The sequence below is a fragment of the Mauremys mutica genome, unplaced genomic scaffold (genome assembly GCF_020497125.1).
Source record: "Mauremys mutica isolate MM-2020 ecotype Southern unplaced genomic scaffold, ASM2049712v1 Super-Scaffold_100199, whole genome shotgun sequence".
Taxonomy (NCBI): domain Eukaryota; kingdom Metazoa; phylum Chordata; order Testudines; family Geoemydidae; genus Mauremys; species Mauremys mutica.
In genome coordinates, this window is record NW_025423286.1 from 216,996 (window position 1) to 229,841 (window position 12,846).

The following is a 12,846-nucleotide window of genomic DNA, read 5'->3' on the forward strand; positions in this document are numbered from 1 at the left end:
GACAGCTTGGAGACAGCCAAAGCGGGGAAGGGCTGCGTTGGTCTGGAAGAGGGAGTCGGTGGCTGTCTATCCTGGCGGAGGCAGGGTCGCTTTGCTGTATGCTGGGCCAGGGGCCAGGGAGTCTGCTAGAGTTGCTGAGCTGGGCCTGCTCCGGGCTTTGCTTGGGTTAGAGGAAAGTGGTGAAGATAAGAACGGCCCTCCTGGGTGAGACCGATGGTCCAGCTAGGCCACTATCCCGTCTTCTGACAGTAACCGATGCCAGGCGCTTCAGAGGCAATGGCCAGAGCAGGCAATCGTCAAGTGATCTATCCCTGTGTTGTCTTCTGAAGTTTGGTGCTTGTTTCAGGGGCTAACTCTCAGCCCAGACACACTCCAGGGAGGGAGCGTTGGTGTTTGTGCCGAGGAGCGTGGCTGGGACTCGGACCCCCTTCCCCAGCTCTGGGTAGCACGCCCCCCTCCCCCCCATTTCAGGCTGTGTTCTGCTTAAGGCCACAGAGCCCTTGCCTTTTTTTGCCCGGTGCCTGAGAGTCAGGCCAGCTGCAGGGAATTAGCTCAAGCGGCAGAGCGCTCGCTTTGCATGCGAGAGGTAGTGGGGGGCGATGCCCGCATTCTGCGAGCCTGTCGACTAAGGGCTCCTGATGAGCGTGGTGGATGGGAGAGCCGGCCATCTGACTATTGGCCTTGCTGCCCGTAGCGGTCAGGCCGAAAAATCAAAAGCCATCCTCCCCAGGCCCACAGCCACCCAGGGGCTCCTCTGCACCATCTTGCCTCCACGAGTGCCGCACGCTGACCAGCTGAACCAGGCAAGCCACGGAAAACTTCTCAAGGTCTTCCCCTGGTGTGGGCTTGGATGCGAAAAGCACCTGGCCGTTCATCAGCTGTTGCAAGAAGTGTGCAGAGTAGGAGTAGCGATGGGGCTGTTGCTTTCCACAGCATCTCAATTTGGGCAGCTTTCCATTCCCCTTTTCTGTGTAATGTCCCTCCCACGGGTTTCACTTGCGGAGCTGTACGACTCTGGCAGGGTGGCCATTTAGAAATCTTTTCCTTGCTTTTCTTTTTCGCCTGGCCCCAGCGTTAGGACCGTTTGGGTGTTTCAGTGTGTGTGTTTTCCCATTTGGAGGCATTTGGAAGTTTGGAAGGGGAGCCGAAAGAGGAGTCTTTTTCACAAGCAAGTTGGCTTTCTGCACAGGTAGGGCCCTTGGCCGTAAAGCTTAGCTCCGTCAGTGCGTCTGTATGGGGTTCCTCCAGTGCCTCAAGAGCCCATGCTAAACTCTCGGTGTGGGCGTTTGGCTTGCGCCAGTCAGAGTGCGGTGCCTGCGTCTTCCCAGGGCCTGCTCCCGTGAGGCGCGCATAACTTGGGAGGAAAGGGGTAGAAGAGAAAGCAAGTGAAGCTGACTTCAAGTGGTGGTGCCCCTGGGCGGAGTGGTCCTCCTGCTCCTTCCTGTCGGAGGGGTGGGCTTGGGGGGTCTGGCTGTGGGCAGTGGGAGGATGGTGTCCAGGGAAGTCCCAAAGGTCACCCTGCGCCGGCGGAGTGTGAAGCCTCTCCCCTAGGTTGGGGTGCCGAGTATTAAGCCTTCCTCTGTGGCTTGGGCTGGGGAGCGTGATCCGGCATCGGGTACATTTGGGTGGAGCTGGCGGCCGGCAAGAATTCGGGCCATCAGTTCAACCTTCTGTGGACACTGGGGGCGAGCCGGCAGGCCTGCGATTTTGGCTTCGCGGGCGGGCAGCTCAAGCCTGGCCTCCTATGAGCCTGGAAGGCAGCCGGCCGGGCTCACCCGTCTCCAAGTTCCTTTCAGGCAGCAGGTGGAGCGAGGAGCCCAGGGAGGGGAGCCCAAGGAAGTGTCAGGAGCTTGGTCCTGCCCGGCGCCTGCGCCCAGCAGGGCTCTTGCCAGCTCCAGGCCCACCTGGTTTTGGCCTCTGCCACCCCTAGCAGTCAGCCAAAAGAGCAGAAGCCACCCTCTCCCTCCCGGAGTGGCCAGCATGGGGCTTGAACCCATGACCTTGGCGTTATTAGCACCACGCTCTAACCAACTGAGCTAGCCGGCCAACGGCAAAGCCTGCCTTGCCTGACCCTTTTGGAAGGAGTCACTGGCTGGGGCGGGGAATGATGAGGCCTCCGTTATCGAATGGATGGATCGAGACACCACCTGCCAAGCTAGGGGAATTAGCTCAAGTGGTAGAGCGCTCGCTTTGCATGCGAGAGGCAGCGGGATCAATGCCCGCATTCTCCAGCGGCAAGGCAGCCCCAGGACCTTCTCTTGCCCTTCTTTTAGAAGCCATGGACAGTCAGCCAGCTCAGCTCCTCCAGTGGCCTCCATCCCTCCCCCCGCTTGGCCTCCCAGAAAGCCAGCCCTTGCGGAGCACAAAGCTCTTCCTCCCTGGCCCTTCTTCCCCTTGCGCTGACTGGGATGCTGGAGACAGCTGGGGGAAGTTAGCTCAAATGGAAGAGCATGGGAGAAGTAGTCAGACCCATACACACATTCTCCAGCCTGCTCTGCTCTGCTTTGCTCTGCTGGGCTGGGCTCTAGTGGGGGACCTGCACCTTTCTTTCTGAGCTCTCACTGGAGCACAATCCCTTTCCTCCTCCCTCCCTGCTAGTCTACGCCAAGCTCATTGGCCGGGAGGGAGAGCCACTCAAATACACAATTACTCACATCCCAGGGGTCCCTGAAGGGAATGAGGAGATGGGCGGGGTGGCATGTGATACCAGCTCAGCTGAGACCGTGAGACCTCGCAGCCTCCTGATCTCAGGCAGCATGGCAGCCGTGGAGCAGAGCAGAGCACGCAGACAGCTTGGAGACAGCCAAAGCGGGGAAGGGCTGCGTTGGTCTGGAAGAGGGAGTCGGTGGCTGTCTATCCTGGCAGAGGCAGGGTCGCTTTGCTGTATGCTGGGCCAGGGGCCAGGGAGTCTGCTAGAGTTGCTGAGCTGGGCCTGCTCCGGGCTTTGCTTGGGTTAGAGGAAAGTGGTGAAGATAGGAACGGCCCTCCTGGGTGAGACCGATGGTCCAGCTAGGCCACTATCCCGTCTTCTGACAGTAACCGATGCCAGGCGCTTCAGAGGCAATGGCCAGAGCAGGCAATCGTCAAGTGATCTATCCCTGCGTTGTCTTCTGAAGTTTGGTGCTTGTTTCAGGGGCTAACTCTCAGCCCAGACACACTCCAGGGAGGGAGCGTTGGTGTTTGTTCCGAGGAGGGTGGCTGGGACTCGGACCCCCTTCCCCAGCTCTGGGTAGCGCCCCGCCCCCATTTCAGGCTGTGTTCTGCTTAAGGCCACAGAGCTCTTGCCTTTTTTTGCCCGGTGCCTGAGAGTCAGGCCAGCTGCAGGGAATTAGCTCAAGCGGCAGAGCGCTCGCTTTGCATGCGAGAGGTAGTGGGGGGCGATGCCCGCATTGTCCGAGCCTGTCGACTAAGGGCTCCTGATGAGCGTGGTGGACGGGAGAGTCGGCCATCTGACTTTTGGCCTTGCTGCCCGTAGCAGTCAAGCCGAAAAATCAAAAGCCATCCTCCCGAGGCCCACAGCCACCCAGGGGCTCCTCTGCACCATCTTGCATGAGCCGGTGGAAGTGGAGCCTGGAACTGAGCTGATGCGCTGAGGGTTATTTGCACTGTGCGCTTCACATGGAGGTGAAAACACGGGGCACAGATCTTTGAGCACAACCCTCATTCTGAGGAATGGTGGCGGGGGGGGGGGCTGCATAAAGAGAGACCGGCTCCCCCTGGCGGGGCTGCAGTGGCTCTTCACAGGGGCAGTCCCACGGCCAATTGGTACCAGAGTTTTGCCTGCCTCCTTTCGTGGGCTAACCTGGCTCCTCTCTCTTTAGGGAGACTGGTGACCCCAAACTTTCCAGAAACTATCATATCGAGGCCAACCTGAGCACAGACACCTGCTCAGCACCCCGGTTTGCAGTCCTGAACCCTGGCAATCAGCTACGCCCAGCTGCCCACCCAACAAGTGTTACACGCAGGAGCCTTGATGCCCCATGTGTTCAGGTCCTTCCCAGCGCCAGCTTTAAACTCCGCTGCTCAGTTCTAAGCTTTGGCCACACGGGGGCAGCCTGGAGCTCAGCCAACGCCTCCCGTTGCTGGTTGCATTTCCCGCTCCTCGTGGCAGGTTCACACCCCGCAGGCAGATCTCTGAATCGGAGCCGAACCGTTCCCCAAATCCAGCGCTTTAGCAGCAGCTTTGCTAGGACAGCGCTGACGTCCCCAAGTAACGTAAGAGCCAGAGCGCTGTGTCCAGGATCTTCTATTGGGCCCCTCACCGTGGTGTCTGTCAGGCGCAAGGAGAAACCAGGGAAATGTTTTCATGGCGTTTAAGGGCAGAAGGGGCCATTAGCTCAGCTAGTCTGAGCCCCGAATAACACAGAATTACACCATGACACGTATTGATCCCACAGACCTTAGAGAGATCAAAGCGTTTCAGCCCTCAGGAAGGAGGCTAAACTGGGTGCCAGAGGCAGCGAACCAGGGCCCCCAAGGCAATGGCAGGGAGCTGACAAGGTGAAATATGCCCCGATGATCCCAGCAGGCGACCCACCCCCATGCTGCAGAGGTGGGAGTCCCTGTTCCTCCTGCCCTTAAGAATCTCTGGTGGTAAGTGGGTCCCCCAGTTCCCCAGATAAGAATCCTCCATGTGGTTTCCCTGGCTTCACCTCCAAATAAGAACATGGTGTGGAGGGAGTGGGAGGAAGGTTGTCTGGCAGATCTGTAAAGGGGACTGTGTCTCCCTGTCTGGCCCAGGCTCCTGGGAGGAAGTGATCTCAGTGTGTCTGGCTGTCTCCATTCCTCCCACCCATAAGAATCCCTGGTGTGTGGGTGCACCCTAGACCATTAAGGATCTCTGGGGGGTGGGTGTCTCTCTCCCCTAGTCAGGATCTCTGGGGTGTGCCTGTATAAAAAGAGACTTTGACTCACCCAGGCTGGGCTGCCATCATGGAACAGACCAGGTCCTTCTGTGGAGGGTTTATGTTCCTTCAAGGCCGTGATCTCAGTGTGTGTGGGTGTCCCTGTCCCTTCAACCCTTAACAATCCCCAGTGCGTTGGTGCGCCGGGCCCCATTACAATCCCCTCTGTCTTACTCCCCATGAGGGATCTGGTGGATGTTGGTGTTCCCCATGTTACTGGGGGTGTCTGGTGCCCCTGTCCCTCCTGGTTAATAGTGGAGTGTGTGGGTGACCCCCCGCCCGTTAAGGATCCGTGTTGTGTGGATGCCCCCGTTCTTCTCATTAAGAATGGTGCAACGGAGCATAAGGGTGTGTCCCCCACCCCATGAACTAGCTCCCGTGTGTGGTTCCCCTGACCCCATCCAGGATCTGTGGTGTGTGGGTGTCGCTGTTTCTATTTTCAAGATCTGTGTTGCAGGGGGTGTCCCTCCCCCCAAGTCAGAATCCCCATCCTGTGGGTGCTCCCATCCCCCCAGCCAGGCTCTGCGGGGTAGGGGTGTCTATGCATCCGAAGAAGTGAGCTGTAGCTCACGAAAGCTCATGCTAAAATAAATTTGTTAGTCTTTAAGGTGCCACAAGTACTCCTGTTCTTTTTGCGGATACAGACTAACATGGCTGCTACTCTGAAACATGTAAAAAGAGACCGTGTCTCACTGTCTTGCCCAGGCTACGCTGCAGGGGCTATTCACAGGTGCGATCCCACTACTGATCAGCACAGGAGTTTTGACCTGCTCCGTTTCCGACCTGGGGCGGTTCACCCCTCCTTAGGCAACCTGGGGACCCCAAGCTTCCCCGGGATCACCATATTGATGCTGAACTTAGTGCGGAAACCTGATCAGCACAGCCCCTTACAGCCCAGAATTCCTGAGCTCAAGCAATCCACCAGCCTCAGCCTCCCCAGGAGCTGGGATCACAGGCGCCAGCCACAGCGCCCGGCTTGTTTTGTGGCCTGGCAGCTGGAGCTTTAAACTCTGCTTGTGAGCTCTGTGCCTTGGCCAGACGGGGACAGCCTGGGACTGGGAAATGCTCCTGCTTCCCCCGTCCCCGTCTCATGTCGAGCTGCAGGCGCCGCTGTCCTGCCAGGTAAGATCCCGGCTGTTTCGGTGCCCCCTTCCCCCACCCAGGTGTCCGGGTACCTCTGCCCCCCAGACAGAATCCTGGGTGTGTGGGTGTCCGTCCCTCTGCAGAGGATCCCGGAGTGTGGATGCCCTTGTCCCCCCCCACAACATCCTGGGTGTGTGGGTGCCACTCTCCCCCCCAGTAGATCTCTGGTGGGTGGGTCCCCAGGGTGTGAGTGCTCCCATCCCCCGATACAGGCTGGGGGGGGGGTATAACTGGCTCTCCCTGTCCTGCCCTGGCGGTGCTACAGCAGCTGTTCACAGGAGCAGCAACCCCACTGTCAACCTGCAGCTTTAACCTGCTCCAGGGGTGACCTGCTTCACCCTCCTGTGGGAGCCCGGGGACCCCGAACTGCCCAGAATCACCTGATTGATGCCGAGCTTAGCACAGACACCGGCTCAGCATGGCAGGGTGCAGCCCTGAGCCCTGACAATCAGCTTCCCTCCGCCTCCTGCTGCACAGCGAGGGTCCCACGCGAGAGGCTTTGGGCCCAGTTTGTTCAGGAGCGTCCCAGGCTCCAGCTGTAAACTCTGCTGGTCAGTTCTGAACTTTGGCCACACGGGGGCGGCACTAACGGTCCCATCTAAACGCTGTTTGCGTTCGACCCTTCGGATCGCAGATTGTAACCCGCGGGCAGATCTCTGAGTGCAGCCAAATCCCTCCCCAAACTGAACATTGAAGCAGCAGCTCCCATGGGAAAGATCAGGATTTTTGCCTTTAAAAACAAGGGAAATGTCTCCAGCGAGAGACTGAAGAAGCTCAATTAATTTAATTGACTCCATGAATGTTCCTCTGTGTCCCCCTAGGAGTCATGCCCCACATTTTGGGGACCACTGAACCCTACTCGCTCAGCAGGGGCTAGTGATGCCAAAGCCCAAGGAAAGGGAGAACAAGTGCGGGGTCCCCTGCACTGGAGCCATGTGAAGGGGCTGCAGGAGAGGGGCAATGGCTGGTGGCACAGGGAGTTAAGGGCAAAGGGGGCACAGGAGGGGGCAGGAGTTAGGGGTGAAGGAGGTGCAAGGGTTGGGAGTGCAGGAGCTAGCGGTAAAGGGGGAGTGGGGATCGTCCAGGGGCAATGGGGAAGTGCCAAAGTAGAAGCTTTGCCCAGGGCACCATTTTCCCTAATGCTGGTCTGAGCAAACAACTGGAAATGACCCTTCAGTGAGACCAGAACCATCGTGTAGAAAAGGCCCTTTGTTAAGTGGTGGTGGCTGAGGGCTTAGGGAGATGGGTTAGAAAGCAACAGGTATCTTTCTGTAGCGGTTTGATTCTTGCCTGCTAGGCAAGGCTGGTGTGTGGTGTCTCCATGGCTGTACTTTCAGTGTCTGATCACCCACAGGGACCCAAGTCTAGACATACTCAGAGGCTCTGTGCCAGGGTTTCTCAAACTTCCTTTCACTACAACCCCTTTCTGCCAAAAAAAACAACTTACTACATGGCCATGGAAAGAGGGACCAAGCCCCTCCACACTGAGCACAGGCAGAGGAGACAAAGCCTGAGCCCTGCCCCAGTTAGGGGAGGGCAAAACCAGAGCTTGAGGGATTCAGCCCTGGGTGGTGGGGCTCAGACTTTTGGTTTCAGCCCCAGGCCCCAACAAGTCTAATGCCAGCCCTGGCGACCCCATTAAAACAGGGTTATGACCCACTTTGGGGTCCTGACTCTCAGTTTGAGAACCACTGCTCTATGCTGATGGGAGAGAGTTTTCCTGTGGGTGCAGTTAATCCACTTCGCAAGAGTTGGCAGTTATGTCAGTGGGAGAAGCTATATCGGTGGGTGCGCAAGCTGTGGTGTTTACCACATTTAAGAAGTTTAATCAAACCCCATTTTTAAAACCACCTGTGGTCTGCGAATGGCAAAGGACCTCGATGAAGCAGGGTCTGTCCTTCAAAGTCCTGGACATCACGATTCCATACTCCTGTTGTCATGGGGATATTGCTCAGTGTTAGAGTGCTTAACTGTAGTCTTCAGTTCAAACCCCCGTGTTCTCTTATAACCCTCTTTCTTTTTTTTTTAAAAAGGAAAACATTTCCATTTCCATTCTCCATTCTGTTCAGGAGCTCCACTATACGGGGGTGCTTGATATGAATGTAAACACTCAACATTTCGCTGTCCAAATGCATAAAAACCTAGCAAAGCTGTTCATCAGCTGAAATCAGTTCCAGTCCTCTAAGTGTCTAGTTTATGTTTTCATCAGTTAAACAAAGGTATCATACGAATGTACATTTGCAGATCCCTCTTCTCCAGGAGCTCTGTTGTGCAGAAGAACAAGAACCACATCCAGCTGCAGTTCAGGAGTCTGATGACCAAAGAGCCACGAATTGTTCTGAGGGCTGGAGAAAAATGCCTTCTAGTGAGCTATTGAACGAGCTCAACCTGTTTAGCTTATCAAAAGAAGATTGAAAGGTGACTTCATTGAAGTGTTGAAGGGCCTTAATGGAGACAAAAGATTGGGTATTAAAGGGCTTTTTAATCGAGGAGAGAAAGGCATAACAAGACCCAGTGGCTGGAAGGTGAAAAGAGACAAATTCATATTAGGAATAAGACACAAATATTCAACAGCGAGGATGATTCACCACAGGAACAAGCTACCAAGGAAAGTGGTGGATTCTCCATCTCCTGATATCATTTAATGAAGGCTAGATGCCTTTCTGGAATGTGTTTGCCCCAAAAGTAGCTCTTGTGTCATACAGGAGGCCTGTGATATGCAGGGGGTCAGATTAGATGCTCTAATGGTACCTTCTGGCCATAAAGTCGACTAATTTCTGAAAAATTGAGTGTAGCATTGGGAGCAGCATCTGATGTTTTCCTGTCTAGCCGGCTTGTCAATTCTCCTTTCTCAGCCTTAGCTTCTTCCTCTTTCAAGTAGGGATAATAATGATCCGCTCCTACCTACCTCACGGTGGGTGGGGATCCATTGGAGAGTGTCACTAGGAGTAGTGCATAATATGCGGTGTCCTATCACATTTACTCCGAGCAGATTATGACATAATAGAATAGCTGAAATAGTCTATTTGATTTGTATTTTTTTATTTTGAAATTGTTAAGAGCAGCAATTACTTAGCTCAGACTGAAGCATCTTATCTAATGTTTGAGATCTAAGTGTCTCCTCTTTGTGTGCGACGAGACAGTTTAACACACTGTGACAAACAGGAGATGCTTTTGTTTTGCAACAAAATATTTTTGCAAAGAACTTTCATCTCACTTGTTTTGATTTCGAGAAACAAACTGGTTTAGTCTGAAGGGGATTTTCTGACAGAAATGGTTTCAATGAAATTTCCCCACCATCTCGATTCCTGGGCTCTATCCCTTACTCTGGGTTTTTTTGTCCATTAGAACAGGAGTCAGGACTGTTGGCTTCTCTTTCTGGCTCTGCCACCAGCTTGCTGTGTAGGCCCTTGGGAAGGTCACTTCCCTTCTTTGTACTTCAGGCTTCTCCCCATCTGTCCAATGAGAACAGGGACAGTTCTTGAACTCTGGGCAGTCATTTTCAGCCGGGCCCCGGCAGGGATAACTAAAAATGTATATAGATATATATATTTATATATAAAAAAGACTTTCATTCCTTAGGAACCGGTTCCCTATAAAAAGTTCTGATTTAAGCGATGTGCCACAGTATGTATTTTTTGTACCAATAGCGTTACCATGCGTCCATATTTTCCCAGGAGGAATTTTTAAATTTTTAAATTTTAAAAATTCCTCCCAGACAGTGATTTAAGAACCAAAAAGCCTGACATGTCCAGGAAAATACAGGTGTATGTTAACCCTACCTAAAGTTCTTTTTTAAAAAGATGGGCCTGAACTAGAAACGAATTCCGTTTCACATGTGTGGGTCCCTGCCACTCCCTGGGGCTGTGCTAGGGTGACCAGATGTCCTGTTTTTATAGGGACAGTCCCAATTTTTGGGACTTTTTCTTATATAGGATCCTAATAACCCCCACCCCCTGTCCCGATTTTTCACACTTGCTGTCTGGTCACCCTACGGTGTGCACATGTGTGGGTTCCAGCTGCTCCCTGCCCCCCTCATTGAAGCAGGTGTGCAGGGTTACTGCCCTGGGAACTGCAGGGCACCACTGGACATGGGGCTGGCTGGAGGCAGGGCAGGGGCTGACTGGAGGTAGGGTCTGGCTGCAGGCAGGGCAAGGGGTGCGGGGCTGGCTGGAGACGGGGTGTGTGGGACTGGCTGGCTTCAGGCAGTGGGTGCAGCAGGGGTTGGCTGGAGACAGGGCAGGAGTTGCAGGGCCGGTGGTGTAGGGCTGGTGCGGGCAGGGGGGTGTGGGGAGCTGGCTGGCTTCAGGCAGAGCTGCAGGGGGTACGACAGGGGTTGGCTGGAGACAGGGCACGGGGTGCAGGGCTGGCTGCAGCGGGTGCGGGGCTGATGCAGGCAGGGTGTGCAGCAGGGGCTGGCTGTGAGCAGGAGGTGCAGGGCTGGCTGGAGACAGAGGCTGGCTGTGGGCAGGGCAGGGGGTGCAGGGCTGGCTGGAGACGGGCTGGCTGTGGGCAGGAGGTGTGGGGCTGGCTGTGGGCAGGGGCTGGTGCAGGCAGGGCAGGGGGTGAGGGGCTGGAGGCAGGGCAGGGAGTGCAGGGCTGGCTGGAGATGGGCTGGCTGCAAGCAGGGGGTGTGGGGCTGGCTGGAGGCAGGGGCTGGTGCAGGCAGGGCAGGGGGTGCAGCAGGGGCTGGCTGCAGGCAGGGGGTGCAGGTACAGCGTGTACAGCCCACCCTGTACGGTAAGTGCCCCCTCCTGCCTCCGTCAGCACCGGGGTAGCAGCAGCAGCCTGGGGCTTGGGGGCTATTTAAATGGCCCGGGGCTCCCCTGTTTCCACTGCCCCGGCCCTGTAAATAGCTGTGGGAGCCCTGGGGAAGTGGCAGGGCTCTGGGGGCTATATAAAAGGGCCGGGACGGTAGAAGCAATGGGAACCCTGGACTTTTTAAATAGCCCCCAGAGCCCCACAGCCCTACCCCAGCCCTATCCCAGCCCCTGCTGGGAGCCCCAGGCCCTTTAAATTGCCCCCTGGGGAAGCCGGGCCACCCTGGTACAGCGCACCAGCTCTTGCTGGTACACGGTACCGGGGCTTGGGCACGGGGCCCTCTTAGGGGTGGGGCCCAATTCAGGGGAATCGGAAGAATCGGCCTAAAGCTGGCCCGGGGTGGGGGTGGGGGTGGGGTGGGGCAGGACTTGGTCCCATTCTGGGCACCAACAAAAATTATACAAACCTGCCGCCCCGTCCAGCCCAACCTTCTGCTGATGCACCTCAGCCCACACCCGTGCAGGGTTTGAAGCTTCCATTGCTTAAATTCCAGGACACTGAGGGATTTCAGCTCCCCTTTGCCCAGAGGGAGCTTTCACCCCACTCCCAACCAGGTTGTTGTCCATGGGATCACTGTAGGGGGGCTGGGTCCCGCTGGGTCTTTTCTCTCTCTATGACAGGCCAGGGTGCAATAACTGGGTCATCTGAGCACCCAGGTCCTTCTGTGGGGCTGTCATTCCCCTTCCCCTTCTGTGGTCTCATCTGTCATTGACTCCAGCCTTTTTTCTATCCATCGTCAGCACCATCCCAAGCAAGCTGCACTCGCCTCAAAAAGACAGTGCCCCCTGGTGGGTGTAAATCACTGACCTCTCTCCTCTCTGAGCACTGACTGCCCCGGGGTTTCCTTGCCTCTCAGTCTGTGCAGATGGGACCTTTCCCTCCAGTGCTGGAGGATTCTCCCTTCTCATCTACCCTTGTCCCAAGCAGCACAGCGGGTGGGAATCTTAAACCTACAGAGGTGACTTAGGAGCAGAAACCGCCCCCGACCATCCATGCAATTGGCACTTGCCCCTCACTGAGCAGGACTGAAACTCCTGCAGGGAGACTGCTGGGCCACATCCCCTCTGGGCATGAGCAAAGCAGCAGGGTGAAAAAAGGAATCTGGAGATTGAACCCAGGACCTCACACATGTAAAGCACGTGCTCTACTACTGAGCTACATCCCCAGATAGTCTTTGCTTGCTATGGGTTACACCAGGGGTAGGCAACCTATGGCACGTGTGCCGAAGGTGGCACATGAGCTGATTTTCAGTGGCACTCACACTGCCCAGGTCCTGGCCACCAGTTTTGGGGGCTCTGCATTTTAATTTAATTTTAAATGAAGCTTCTTAAACATTTTAAAAAACCTTATTTACTTTACATACAACAATAGTTGGTTATATATTATAGACTTATAGAAAGAGATCTTCTAAAAACATTAAAATGTATTACTAGGATGCGGAACCTTAAATTAGAGTGAATAAACGAAGACTTGGCACAGCACTTCTGAAAGGTTGCCAACCCCTGGGTTACACTCAGAGCCCTCTTGTTTACAGAGCATCCAGTGGCCTAAGAGCAGCCTGGGGGACACATTCCCTGCTCTGAGGGCCAAATCTGCGGTCCTGGAGGCTGCTGGTTCTTAGGGTCACTTTTCAGCAGGGCCAGATTGGATGTGTGGGGCAGAGAGAGTGGGTGCCCTGGACTCAGGGTGCAGAGATACACTCAGGCCTCTCCCCTGCATTGGGTGGGGGGTGCTGCCACCCCCTGCTGGAAGGCAATGTGTCGGGGGGCGGGGGGCTGTGAGTTGCTCAACACCTGACCCTGGTGGCAGCAGTGGTGTGGGAAGCTCGAGGTGTTTCTAGGATCTGCTTTTTCCACCTGCCTGTAAACTCCAGCTTTCCCCAGCACATTCACTGTGGTGCAATTGGGTCACTGCTTCCATGGCTGAACAGCAAAGAATCACTCCCAGTTTCCCTTCTAGCTGCAGCAGGATTAGCCTG

General features: G+C 55.5%; 2 non-coding genes across 2 annotated transcripts; one reads left to right on the forward strand and one right to left on the reverse strand.

Annotated features, from left to right (window-relative positions):
• Positions 1 to 1,972: 1,972 nt before the first annotated feature.
• On the reverse strand, positions 1,973 to 2,046 carry TRNAI-AAU. Its single transcript has one exon. It is a non-coding gene; the product is annotated as a tRNA-Ile (tRNA).
• A 112-nt stretch (positions 2,047 to 2,158) lies between these two features.
• On the forward strand, positions 2,159 to 2,231 carry TRNAA-UGC. The gene has a single exon. It is a non-coding gene; the product is annotated as a tRNA-Ala (tRNA).
• Positions 2,232 to 12,846: the final 10,615 nt, after the last annotated feature.